Source organism: Rutidosis leptorrhynchoides, chromosome 3, assembly GCF_046630445.1.
Source record: "Rutidosis leptorrhynchoides isolate AG116_Rl617_1_P2 chromosome 3, CSIRO_AGI_Rlap_v1, whole genome shotgun sequence".
NCBI lineage: Eukaryota > Viridiplantae > Streptophyta > Magnoliopsida > Asterales > Asteraceae > Rutidosis > Rutidosis leptorrhynchoides.
Window position 1 is genome coordinate 79645894 of NC_092335.1, and position 12631 is coordinate 79658524.

Genomic DNA, 12631 nt, shown 5'->3' on the forward strand with positions numbered 1-12631 from the left:
ACTATCAATGCAGTAAATGCAGTAAGACGTGTCTAGACCTATGAATAATAAGCAGGTAATTTCCTAAGGATGATAAGCAGATGATTTCCGACTGGAAATGATAAGAAAAAATTTTGACATGTAGACACGGTCAAAGTCCAGACTCATTAATATATCCTAACAACTACCAGTTAGACACACTAATGTAAGACCTGGTTCGCTAAGACCACCGCTCTGATACCATTCTGTCAAACCCCGTCCAAGTCCCCCTGGACGAAATCATCAACAGTTGGTCCCGTTGCGATGATCGACTCCAAGTAATGTCCTTAACATGAGCAAATGCACAGCGGAAGACTTAATTCGTACCTGAGAATAACATGCTTTAAAATGTCAACATAAAGTTGGTGAGATATATAGGTTTGATGCTAGCAGTGTTATAACTATGGACCACAAGATTTCATATTTATACATAATACACTCCTCGTGTATAGAAAAGACGTTGAGCACTTGGTAACCATACTTAACTAAAAGTCACAGCAGCATACTCTTAAATAAACCCTACACCGTACCAAGTGTAGTAACGAGAACGAAGTACTGTGCAACCGTTAAATGCTGGTCGTCCAGCCCGGTTGGGGATGTCAGCCCGATAGATCTATCAACAGGATTCGCGTTTACGCTCCTCACGTAATTAGCAGTTACCAAGTATAACGAGATATGCCATGGTACAACTCAACGTATAATTTATTTTTGATCACTTGTGTCTATAACGTAAATCATTTATAAAACAGCGCATGTATTCTCAGCCCAAAAATATTTAGAGTTTAAAAGGGAACTATATACTCACCATACTGTATTTTGTAGTAAAAATACATATAACATCATTGATCAAGTATAAGGTTGGCCTTGGATTCACGAACCTATATTCATTATATATATTAACACATAATATTAATCAACTAAGTTTATAAATTTCATAATGTATTATGATTAATATCCTTATATTACATTAATACCTATAATAGGTTATTTTGTATTTTCATAATATATAATTTAATTAATGATATATTAGTTAATATATTAAAACATGATAGTTTGTAATATTGGTGATATTTTTGTTACATGTAGTAATTTTCTTTTATATATATAAAAATATTTTGTGGTAATAATAATAGTAACGTTTAAAATAATAATTTTAATGTTAAAAGAAATAGTAATGATGATAATAATAATAATAATTATTATTATATTCATAAAATTAATAATAATAGTAATTTTCATTAAAATAATAGTAATGAAAGTTTTTAATAATATTATTAATAATATCTACATTAATAATAATAAAAAAACTAATGAAGATTTTTAGTGTTTGTAAAACTACCTCAAAATGCTAAAAAAAATTAGTTGTCACCAGCAAGACTCGAACCCGCAACCTCTAGATTAGACCATAATACTCTCAACCATTCCACCACTTTAGTTTTTCTGATTTATACCCATCTTTTAAATATATAACCCGTATAATATTTTTCTCTGTCTCCTCCAACATTCAATTCGTTCCCGAACCAATTACTAATTATAACAGAAAATTTTGATTTAGGCTAAGTTTAATTCGGCCCAATGGTGAAAAACGATTACGGCCCAACATTTACAATACCACAGCCCAAGTTGTAGTCACGAGCCCGTTTGATTTAATTATTAATCTGTATGTTTGATTAAAACACAACCGACACCCACATGTTATAACCTAATCGATTTCCAAGTTCTTTTATTAGGGTTGTCGGCCACGACGAGAGAAAAACAAAAAAGATCGTGACTCATCATCATTCACCTCTATCCATAAATCAGGAAGAAAGGTACTGCAGCAACCGATACTCACGGAGATCATCATTATCTAGCTGTTATCATCATCTCATTACCATCCTAATTTTGTTTCTATCAATTATTACTATTATCCCATTTGTATCATCCTAGTCACAGTTTAAAACAGAAGTAACAACGAAGATAAGGTTGTGGATTAATTTGGTTTTGAGCTCGTGAGCAAACAAGAAACAAATCTGGGTTTCGGTTTCATGGAACTCGATCATGGAATCGAATTGTTGTTCGTGAGCTGAGAAAACCCGACGGAAACGAGGGAAGGAAAACAAGAAGAATTGAACGGGTTCAAGGGTTTTCTTGGTGGTGTTTGTTGGACTGTAAACAGAAGTCGAAAGCAGCAGCAGTAACAATATAAAGGTTTGATTAATGAAGGTGGTGGCGATTGGAATCAAAACAGAAAAGAAATAATCGAACTGCAGCAGTCTCGTTGATCTTCATTATCTTCGAAGTATCATTCCAATTCAATGTTGTGTTGATCGAATATCATAGTAGGGAAACAAGTAGTTTAGTGGTGGTCTCGGTTAACATGAACGACAATAATTCAAATGGGTTTGAGTTGGTTTTCGATGGTTGGTGTCGAGCATGGAAGGTGCTAGTGATGGTTTATGAAACGTATGAACATATGGGTGTTTGTTTGTGGTGGACTTTAAGGTGGCCGTGAGGTGGATATAGGGTGGTGATCAAGGTGATTGAATATGTGGTGGAGAGGTGGCGTATGCTCTCGTTGATGGTGATGGTTCTGGTGGTTCTTCAGCTCGTCACAAAAATTGAAACAGAAAGAAAGCATGTGGGTTCCAATGGTGTTTGTGATTGTGGATTCGAATACTTTAGCAGCGAGAAGAAGAAGAAAGGAAAAGTAGACGAGTGGATGGTGTTGTACAGGAAGATGTTTGATCATGGTTAAGAGAGTGAAAAGAGAAAGAAGTGAAAGATGGAAGGTGACCGGAGGTTGTGAGTTTAGGTGGTTTAGGTGAAGAACGTTTTCATGTATCCATATTTATATATAATGATATATGTATTGAGTTACATATCAATTAATAATTGTAATATTAAATATTAGATAATAATATTGAAGATCACATGCACACAGTTAACAGGTTCAATCATGAAACTATTCCACCGACACTTAGTACTGTCGTGTCCATTGCTAAACAACTACGGATAAAAGTTCCCCAAATATCTCCAAACTTTTAGATTAAGTCCATTTATTTATTCTGGCCATTAAATGTTTGAAACCTGATCAGGAAGATTCGTCTAATGTTTATAATAATAATGATAACATTAATAATAATATTTATACAGATAAAGTGATACAAATTCTTATATTAATGATAATAATAATAAATTTTCTTTACTATAATAATAATAATAATAGTAATAATAATAGTAATAATAATAATAATAATAATAATAATAATAATAATAATAATAATAATAATAATAATAATAATAATAATAATAATAATAATAATAACAACAACAACAACAACAACATTTATACTTTAATTTGTAATACATATTTATATACACATAAATGTTCGTGAATCATCAGGCTTGGTCAAAAGGTAACTGATTATCCTAATATAGATTTCAAACTTTCTAGACTCAACATTAAGGTGTTTGCTTATCGTGTCGGAAACATATAAAGCTTAAGGTTTAAATTTGGTCGGAAATTTCCGGGTCGTTACAGTACCCACCCGTTAAAAAAATTTCGTCCTCGAAATTTGATAGAGGTTGTCGTGGATAACAATAGGAATGTTTTCATGACGAATATGAGGTAATAATGGAGTTTTATCTGTATTGAGATATATAGATAAAACTATTCGATCATGTGAAGCGTACGAGTGAAGCTATCACAAAAGAGTGAAATGAGTAAATATGGAGTCGTTTTAACCGATGACGTGATTAGAATTAATTTTCCAGAATTTATAGGATTTAAAGAAAATCTTACATAATAAGATTTGGTGTTTCGGCGATTTAGGAAATCAGGATCTTCTTTGATTTAATGCGGCAATCTGTTTTGATTTCTCTGTCGGATATTTTACTATAAATCTACCCCCTTCGTTTCCTTATTTTCCACAACTCACACCTCTTTCTCCTTAATTCCTACTTTAAGGCTTTCGTCAATATGCTCCATTCCATTCTGATCCTTGATATACTCTTAATTTCCACATCTGTCATTCTTCTTTTTCATCTACCACCAGAAGAATCTATCTATTTCTACTATGTTCTTGTGTTTATAGTGTTTCTAATTCTCCCGTGTCTTTACGTTGCAATACGTATTGATATACACGGTTTGTGGTTTCAGGGTTGTTATTGGGTTTTATATTTTCTCTTTTACTTCGATGTCCTTACTTCTATCTTTCATAATCATTGTCATCCACAGTTAATGCTTTCTCCTATTTACTGCGATCTATATCCCAATTTCTATTTTGGGGCTTTGTCCCTTCGTTTCTTCTTCCCATCCTCGAGTCAAGCGAGCAATGGTCCGGAATTCGTAGGTATGAGATTTGGAATGAACATAGTTAATGGTCTTAAGGAAGCAACGGTAATGGAACGATTTTGATTTGTCAAATTACCAGAATATCTTGGAAAAATAGAACTATCAAGGTGATATGTTCCTAATATGTTTGGAAATTGGATAGAATGTAAGAGCCGTGTAACATGGCACATGATGATGGTACTGTGAATCATCACATTCCATTAGAAACTCAACATGAGTTACTGTAATATAATGAAGTTGATCAAGTTTCCTTATATTATACTAATTCATGCATCAGTTCCCAACACTGCTTCAGAACATTCCTATTTTAAACTCGAAGGTTTTAGAATTTAGAAACTAACACATTTTCTTTTATGTTGTAACGCAGATAGCATAGAAAGATAATTAATATCGGACGAGAATACTTTGAAGATATTTTCAGAATTATTGAGGATATTTTCAATGAAAGATACGATAATATCTTGGAATTTCTCATATAGAAGGATGATGATGAAGTTTTACCCGTAAGGGTTTAGATTCAGAAACAAGGTGTTTGCTACTGAATCATCATCATTCTTTATGTACAAGTTTAGCCCTTGTATTCTGTTCGGAGTCTCCTTCATGGTTTGCTCAATCCGGTTTTCAGTACCAAATTTTCTATCGAGCGTTTCTAGCACTTCCTTCTTTTATCATAAACTTTTGGTCATTATGACCATCTATAACATGCTGCTTCGTCAGCATTTTCAAAGTTTAACGAATCTGGGTCATTGGTTTTCAAACCGAGGTGGTTTCAAGAGAATTGTGTTTTTAGATGATTAAACGCTGATGGTAGTATGGCGGAATATAAAAGGTTCTCCGGTAACGAGGAGGAAAGCTAATCATATATATCAAAGTTATAATAAGGTTGATTCGAACGAAAAGTCGAAGTTGGCTTGCTGGAACTGTGACAAAATTTGGCTACTTTGAAAATGAATCGTAAGGTTGTTTTTGCTATTAAATGATAAAGGATTCAACACGGTTATGGATTAAACTATGACCTTGGGTTCGAGAGTTTTTCAGGTGCATAAATATTTTCTTCCGTAGATGAAGTGCGGTTGGTTCAACTTCTCGATCGAGGTGTTTTCAAGAATCATGAAAGGCTTGAACGCGAATTGTAATTGTCGAGGTACAAATGAGGTTTAGAATGAAATCAAGTGGCAAACTTGAAGAATTGTTTAGTTTCATATGTTAAAATCAATATTTTAATTCATTTTAATTGTCCAAAGTTAGCAGTTCAATACTCCGATTGTCCAATAGTTCAATAGTTCAATAATTCATATATAATTTAATATATAATATTCGAATTAAATAATAAGTATCGTGACCCGTGCACCGGTCTCAGTATTGATCACAACTCAAAGTATATATATATTTTGGAATCCACCTCAACCCTGTATAGCCAACTATAGAGTGTCTATGGTCGTTCCGAAATATATATATAGATGGGTCAATATGATAAGTCGAAACCTTGTATACGTGTCCCGTTATTTAAAATGCGTAAAATAAATAAATATATATCATGACCCATTATACAACGTGTTGTCTCAGATTTAATCCGACGTATTGTTGTACATGTGTCCCGACAGTATGTACAGTGCAGAAATTAAATTTTGCGAGAATGTAAATTGCCATAAATTAAATGTTAATCAGTTAGCTGGGAACAGTTAGCCGGAACAGTTAGCGTGGAATCCTTATCAGATTTCAGTTAGTTAATTCGTCTGTTTCTAACAAATTTTATTTGCCAATGTTTCTTCATCATGCCACTTGTTGGATTCGGATAGGTAAAAATCCAAATATGAAATTTAAATGGAAATGGTTAATCTGGGGTGAACGGATACATATATCGGTAGTTGTAAGTAGGATAATAAATGATCGTTGAATCAGATTCGAAGAATGTACAGTGTAACTTGTTAATGTGAATTCTAAATATTCCTCGGGTACTACCCACCCGTTAAAATATTTTCATCATTAACAGTTTGTACGAAAGAATTTTTAATTACAATCTTTATGAAAATATACTTGCATATATATTTTCTTCAGATGTAATTATGGATTTAATGAGTCAATAAGATATTAAACTCATTTGATTTTTCGGTTAGAATTAGAGTACATAATCTTTAAAACATTAAAGATTACATAATCACCATGTAGAACGAGAATAAATGATGTATAACGATACGTAGAACGATGATAATCGATGTGTAACGATATGTAGAACGAAGATCCTACTCGAAGTACATATGGTAATATTGAGGCGTGTGAGATCGATATCCGAGATACAGATTGTGATATTGAGATTTACGGCGCGGTTGTGATTGAGAGTGATAAGAGTACTGTTGGCGTTGATGATGGTGGTATGGATTATGCTGTTGGTGCTGCTGCTGGTGTTTGCAACCTTCGCACCATGTTTTTCCAAAGTCGTCACGGGAGCGCGAAATTCGTTAACTTCTGCTAGTACACCGAGATGATTAGCGGTCGGAGCGAGCGAATGAATAAGATTCGAGATATGGGATAGTATATAATCATGACGAGATACTCTAGAAATGAGAGAGAAAATGGTTTCTCGAACAGGTTCGCCGGTAAATTCTTCAGGTTCATTGTTAAGAGGACGATTTGATGGATGAAAGGGATCTTCGATGTGGAATGATTTTCAAATATCGGATGATATTCTAACTATATAGAATTTTTAATACTAAAGATTTCGTAGACTACAGAGGAACCTACGGCATATGTCAGGCAAGGCTATGGATGCGCTAATATATGAATTTTGTCTATACACTATCAATGCAGTAAATGCAGTAAGACGTGTCTAGACCTATGAATAATAAGCAGGTAATTTCCTAAGGATGATAAGAAGATGATTTCCGACTGGAAATGATAAGCAAAAATTTTGACATGTAGACACGGTCAAAGTCCAGACTCATTAATATATCCTAACAACTACCAGTTAGACACACTAATGTAAGACCTGGTTCGCTAAGACCACCGCTCTGATACCATTCTGTCAAACCCCGTCCAAGTCCCCCTGGACGAAATCATCAACAGTTGGTCCCATTGCGATGATCGACTCCAAGTAATGTCCTTAACATGAGCAAATGCACAGCGGAAGACTTAATTCGTACCTGAGAATAACATGCTTTAAAATGTCAACATAAAGTTGGTGAGATATATAGGTTTGATGCTAGCAGTGTTATAACTATGGACCACAAGATTTCATATTTATACATAATACACTCCTCGTGTATAGAAAAGACGTTGAGCACTTGGTAACCATACTTAACTAAAAGTCACAGCAGCATACTCTTAAATAAACCCTACACCGTACCAAGTGTAGTAACGAGAACGAAGTACTGTGCAACCATTAAATGCTGGTCGTCCAGCCCGGTTGGGGATGTCAGCCCGATAGATCTATCAACAGGATTCGCGTTTACGCTCCTCACGTAATTAGCAGTTACCAAGTATAAAGAGATATGCCATGGTACAACTCAACGTATAATTTATTTTTGATCACTTGTGTCCATAACGTAAATCATTTATAAAACAGCGCATGTATTCTCAGCCCAAAAATATTTAGAGTTTAAAAGGGAACTATATACTCACCATACTGTATTTTGTAGTAAAAATACATATAACATCATTGATCAAGTATAAGGTTGGCCTTGGATTCACGAACCTATATTCATTATATATATTAACACATAATATTAATCAACTAAGTTTATAAATTTCATAATGTATTATGATTAATATCCTTATATTACATTAATACCTATAATAGGTTATTTTGTATTTTCATAATATATAATTTAATTAATGATATATTAGTTAATATATTAAAACATGATAGTTTGTAATATTGGTGATATTTTTGTTACATGTAGTAATTTTCTTTTATATATATAAAAATATTTTGTGGTAATAATAATAATAACGTTTAAAATAATAATTTTAATGTTAAAAGAAATAGTAATGATGATAATAATAATAATAATTATTATTATATTCATAAAAGTAATAATAATAGTAATTTTCATTAAAATAATAGTAATGATAATAATACTAAAAATAATGATATTTTTTAATAATAATAATGATAGTTTTGATAAATGAAATATATATATATATATATATATATATATATATATATATATATATATATATATATATATATATATATATATAGTTATTAGAAATGATAATCTTAAAAATGAAAGTTTTTAATAATATTATTAATAATATCTACATTAATATTTATAATAATAATAATAATAATAATAATAATAATAATAATAATAATAAAACTAATGAAGATTTTTAGTGTTTGTAAAACTACCTCAAAATGCTAAAAAAAAATAGTTGTCACCAGCAAGACTCGAACCCGCAACCTCTAGATTAGACCATAATACTCTCAACCATTCCACCACTTTAGTTTTTCTGATTTATACCCATCTTTTAAATATATAACCCGTATAATATTTGTCTCTGTCTCCTTCAACATTCAATTCGTTCCCGAACCAATTACTAATTATAACAGAAAATTTTGATTTAGGCTAAGTTTAATTCGGCCCAATGGTGAAAAACGATTACGGCCCAACATTTACAATACCACAGCCCAAGTTGTAGTCACGAGCCAGTTTGATTTAATTATTAATCTGTATGTTTGATTAAAACACAACCGACACCCACATGTTATAACCTAATCGATTTCCAAGTTCTTTTATTAGGGTTGTCGGCCACGACGAGAGAAAAACAAAAAGATCGTGACTCATCATCATTCACCTCTATCCATAAATCAGGAAGAAAGGTACTGCAGCAACCGATACTCACGGAGATCATCATTATCTAGCTGTTATCATCATCTCATTACCATCCTAATTTTGTTTCTATCAATTATTACTATTATCCCATTTGTATCATCCTAGTCACAGTTTAAAACAGAAGTAACAACGAAGATAAGGTTGTGGATTAATTTGGTTTTGAGCTCGTGAGCAAACAAGAAACAAATCTGGGTTTCGGTTTCATGGAACTCGATCATGGAATCGAATTGTTGTTCGTGAGCTGAGAAAACCTGACGGAAACGAGGGAAGGAAAACAAGAAGAATTGAACGGGTTCAAGGGTTTTCTTGGTGGTGTTTGTTGGACTGTAAACAGAAGTCGAAAGCAGCAGCAGTAATAATATAAAGGTTTGATTAATGAAGGTGGTGGCGATTGGAATCAAAACAGAAAAGAAATAATCGAACTGCAGCAGTCTCGTTGATCTTCATTATCTTCGAAGTATCATTCCAATTCAATGTTGTGTTGATCGAATATCATAGTAGGGAAACAAGTGGTTTAGTGGTGGTCTCGATTAACATGAACGACAATAATTCAAATGGGTTTGAGTTGGTTTTCGATGGTTGGTGTCGAGCATGGAAGGTGCTAGTGATGGTTTATGAAATGTATGAACATATGGGTGTTTGTTTGTGGTGGACTTTAAGGTGGCCGTGAGGTGGATATAGGGTGGTGATCAAGGTGATTGAATATGTGGTGGAGAGGTGGCGTATGCTCTCGTTGATGGTGTTCTTCAGCTCGTCACAAAAATTGAAACAGAAAGAAAGCATGTGGGTTCCAATGGTGTTTGTGATTGTGGATTCGAATACTTTAGCAGCGAGAAGAAGAAGAAAGGAAAAGTAGACGAGTGGATGGTGTTGTACAGGAAGATGTTTGATCATGGTTAAGAGAGTGAAAAGAGAGAGAAGTGAAAGATGGAAGGTGACAGGAGGTTGTGAGTTTAGGTGGTTTAGGTGAAGAACGTTTTCATGTATCCATATTTATATATAATGATATATGTATTGAGTTACATATCAATTAATAATTGTAATATTAAATATTAGATAATAATATTGAAGATCACATGCACACAGTTAACAGGTTCAATCATGAAACTATTCCACCGACACTTAGTACTGTCGTGTCCATTGCTAAACAACTACGGATAAAAGTTCCCCAAATATCTCCAAACTTTTAGATTAAGTCCATTTATTTATTCTGGCCATTAAATGTTTGAAACCTGATCAGGAAGATTCGTCTAATGTTTATAATAATAATGATAACATTAATAATAATATTTATACAGATAAAGTGATACAAATTCTTATATTAATGATAATAATAATAAATTTTCTTTACTATAATAATAATAATAATAATAATAGTAATAATAATAGTAATAATAATAATAATAATAATAATAATAATAATAATAATAATAATAATAATAATAATAATAATAATAATAATAATAATAATAACAACAACAACAACAACAACAACAACATTTATACTTTAATTTGTAATACATATTTATATACACATAAATGTTCGTGAATCATCAGGCTTGGTCAAAAGGTAACTGATTATCCTAATATAGATTTCAAACTTTCTAGACTCAACATTAAGGTTTTTGCTTATCGTGTCGGAAACATATAAAGCTTAAGGTTTAAATTTGGTCGAAAATTTCTGGGTCGTTACAGTGTTCTTGAGCAATTTGGGGCTTTTTGATATAAACAGGTTATGGCCGATTTTTGTCATGAATTATTTCTAAATTAAGTAGTGTAACATGTTTAGGTAGTTAAATGATCCAAACTTTGTGCCTAAACATGATTTTTGAGAATTAAAGTGGACTTTTTCAAGTCTAAAATTCATGAACTTGATTTTTGAGAGATAATGCCATTTGAAACTTGTTTAATTGCTAATAATGATTATTTTGACATGTTATTTGAGTTGAATGCTTATGAACTTGACGAACATTTTCGTATATGCTTATTTGAAAAAGTGTAGATTTGATAAAAATATGAAAATGAGCATAAGTTTGATATAAATTGAACATGTCATTGTAATTATTTTGATTGATGATTTTGCTGACACTAATGCATATTTGGATGCACAAAAATTGTGTTTGATGTGTTTTGCAGACTTTCAGGGGTGAATCTTCATCCCAAGCTCGCATTGCTCCTCCTGAGAATGCGGAACAACAGGATGTTGATAACTATTACAAACAAGATATACCTCATCCAGTTATGACATTTTCAGATATGCACGTGAAAGATTTGCACCCGGACTTGAGATTAGACAGACGTTGGATAGATTATCCAAAATATCAAAGGGGCTTGCACACTCTTCATTCTAAAGCTATTGAAGTACCTAGGGTAATAGAATGGAAACCGTTAGAAGCTGTAGGATTGGGCGAACGAATTAGAGAATTACTTACACAGAGGTGTGGTAATTCTACTTTTAACGCTTGGGTACGATTATTCAACATGCGTAGTGTAGTGACCCGAACTTTTCCATGTTTATATATATTAATTGAGATTGATATTTACATGATTAAATGTTTCCAACATGTTAAGCAATCAAACTTGTTAAGACTTGATTAATTGAAATAGGTTTCATATAGACAATTGACCACCCAAGTTGACCGGTGATTCACGAACGTTAAAACTTGTAAAAACTATACGATGACATATATATGGTTATATATATAGTTAACATGATTTTATTATAAGTATGTATCTCATTAGGTATTTTAACAATGAGTTATATACATAAAAATGAGACTATTAATTTAAGAAACTCGAAAACGATATATATAACGATTATCGTTATAACAACGTCTTACTAGGTACATATGAATCATATTAAGATATTGATACACTTGGTTAATTATGTTAAATGATAAGTAAATATATTATTAAGTGTATTAACATTGAAATACATATGTAAAAATAAGACTACTAACTTAATGATTTCGAAACGAGACATATATGTAACGATTATCGTTGTAACGACATTTGACTGTATATACATCATACTAAGATATATTATATATCATAATATCATGATAATATAATAATTTAACATCTCATTTGTTATAATAAACAATGGGTTAACAACATTCAACAAGATCGTTAACCTAAAGGTTTCAAAACAACATTTACATGTAAAGACTAACGATGACTTAACGACTCAGTTAAAATGTATATACATGTAGTGTTTTAATATGTATTCATACACTTTTGAAAGACTTCAAGACACTTATCAAAATACTTCTACTTAACAAAAATGCTTACAATTACATCCTCGTTCAGTTTCATCAACAATTCTACTCGTATGCACCCATATTCGTACTCGTACAATACACAGCTTTTAGATGTATGTACTATTGGTATATACACTCCAATGATCAGCTCTTAGTAGCCCATGTGAGTCACCTAACACATG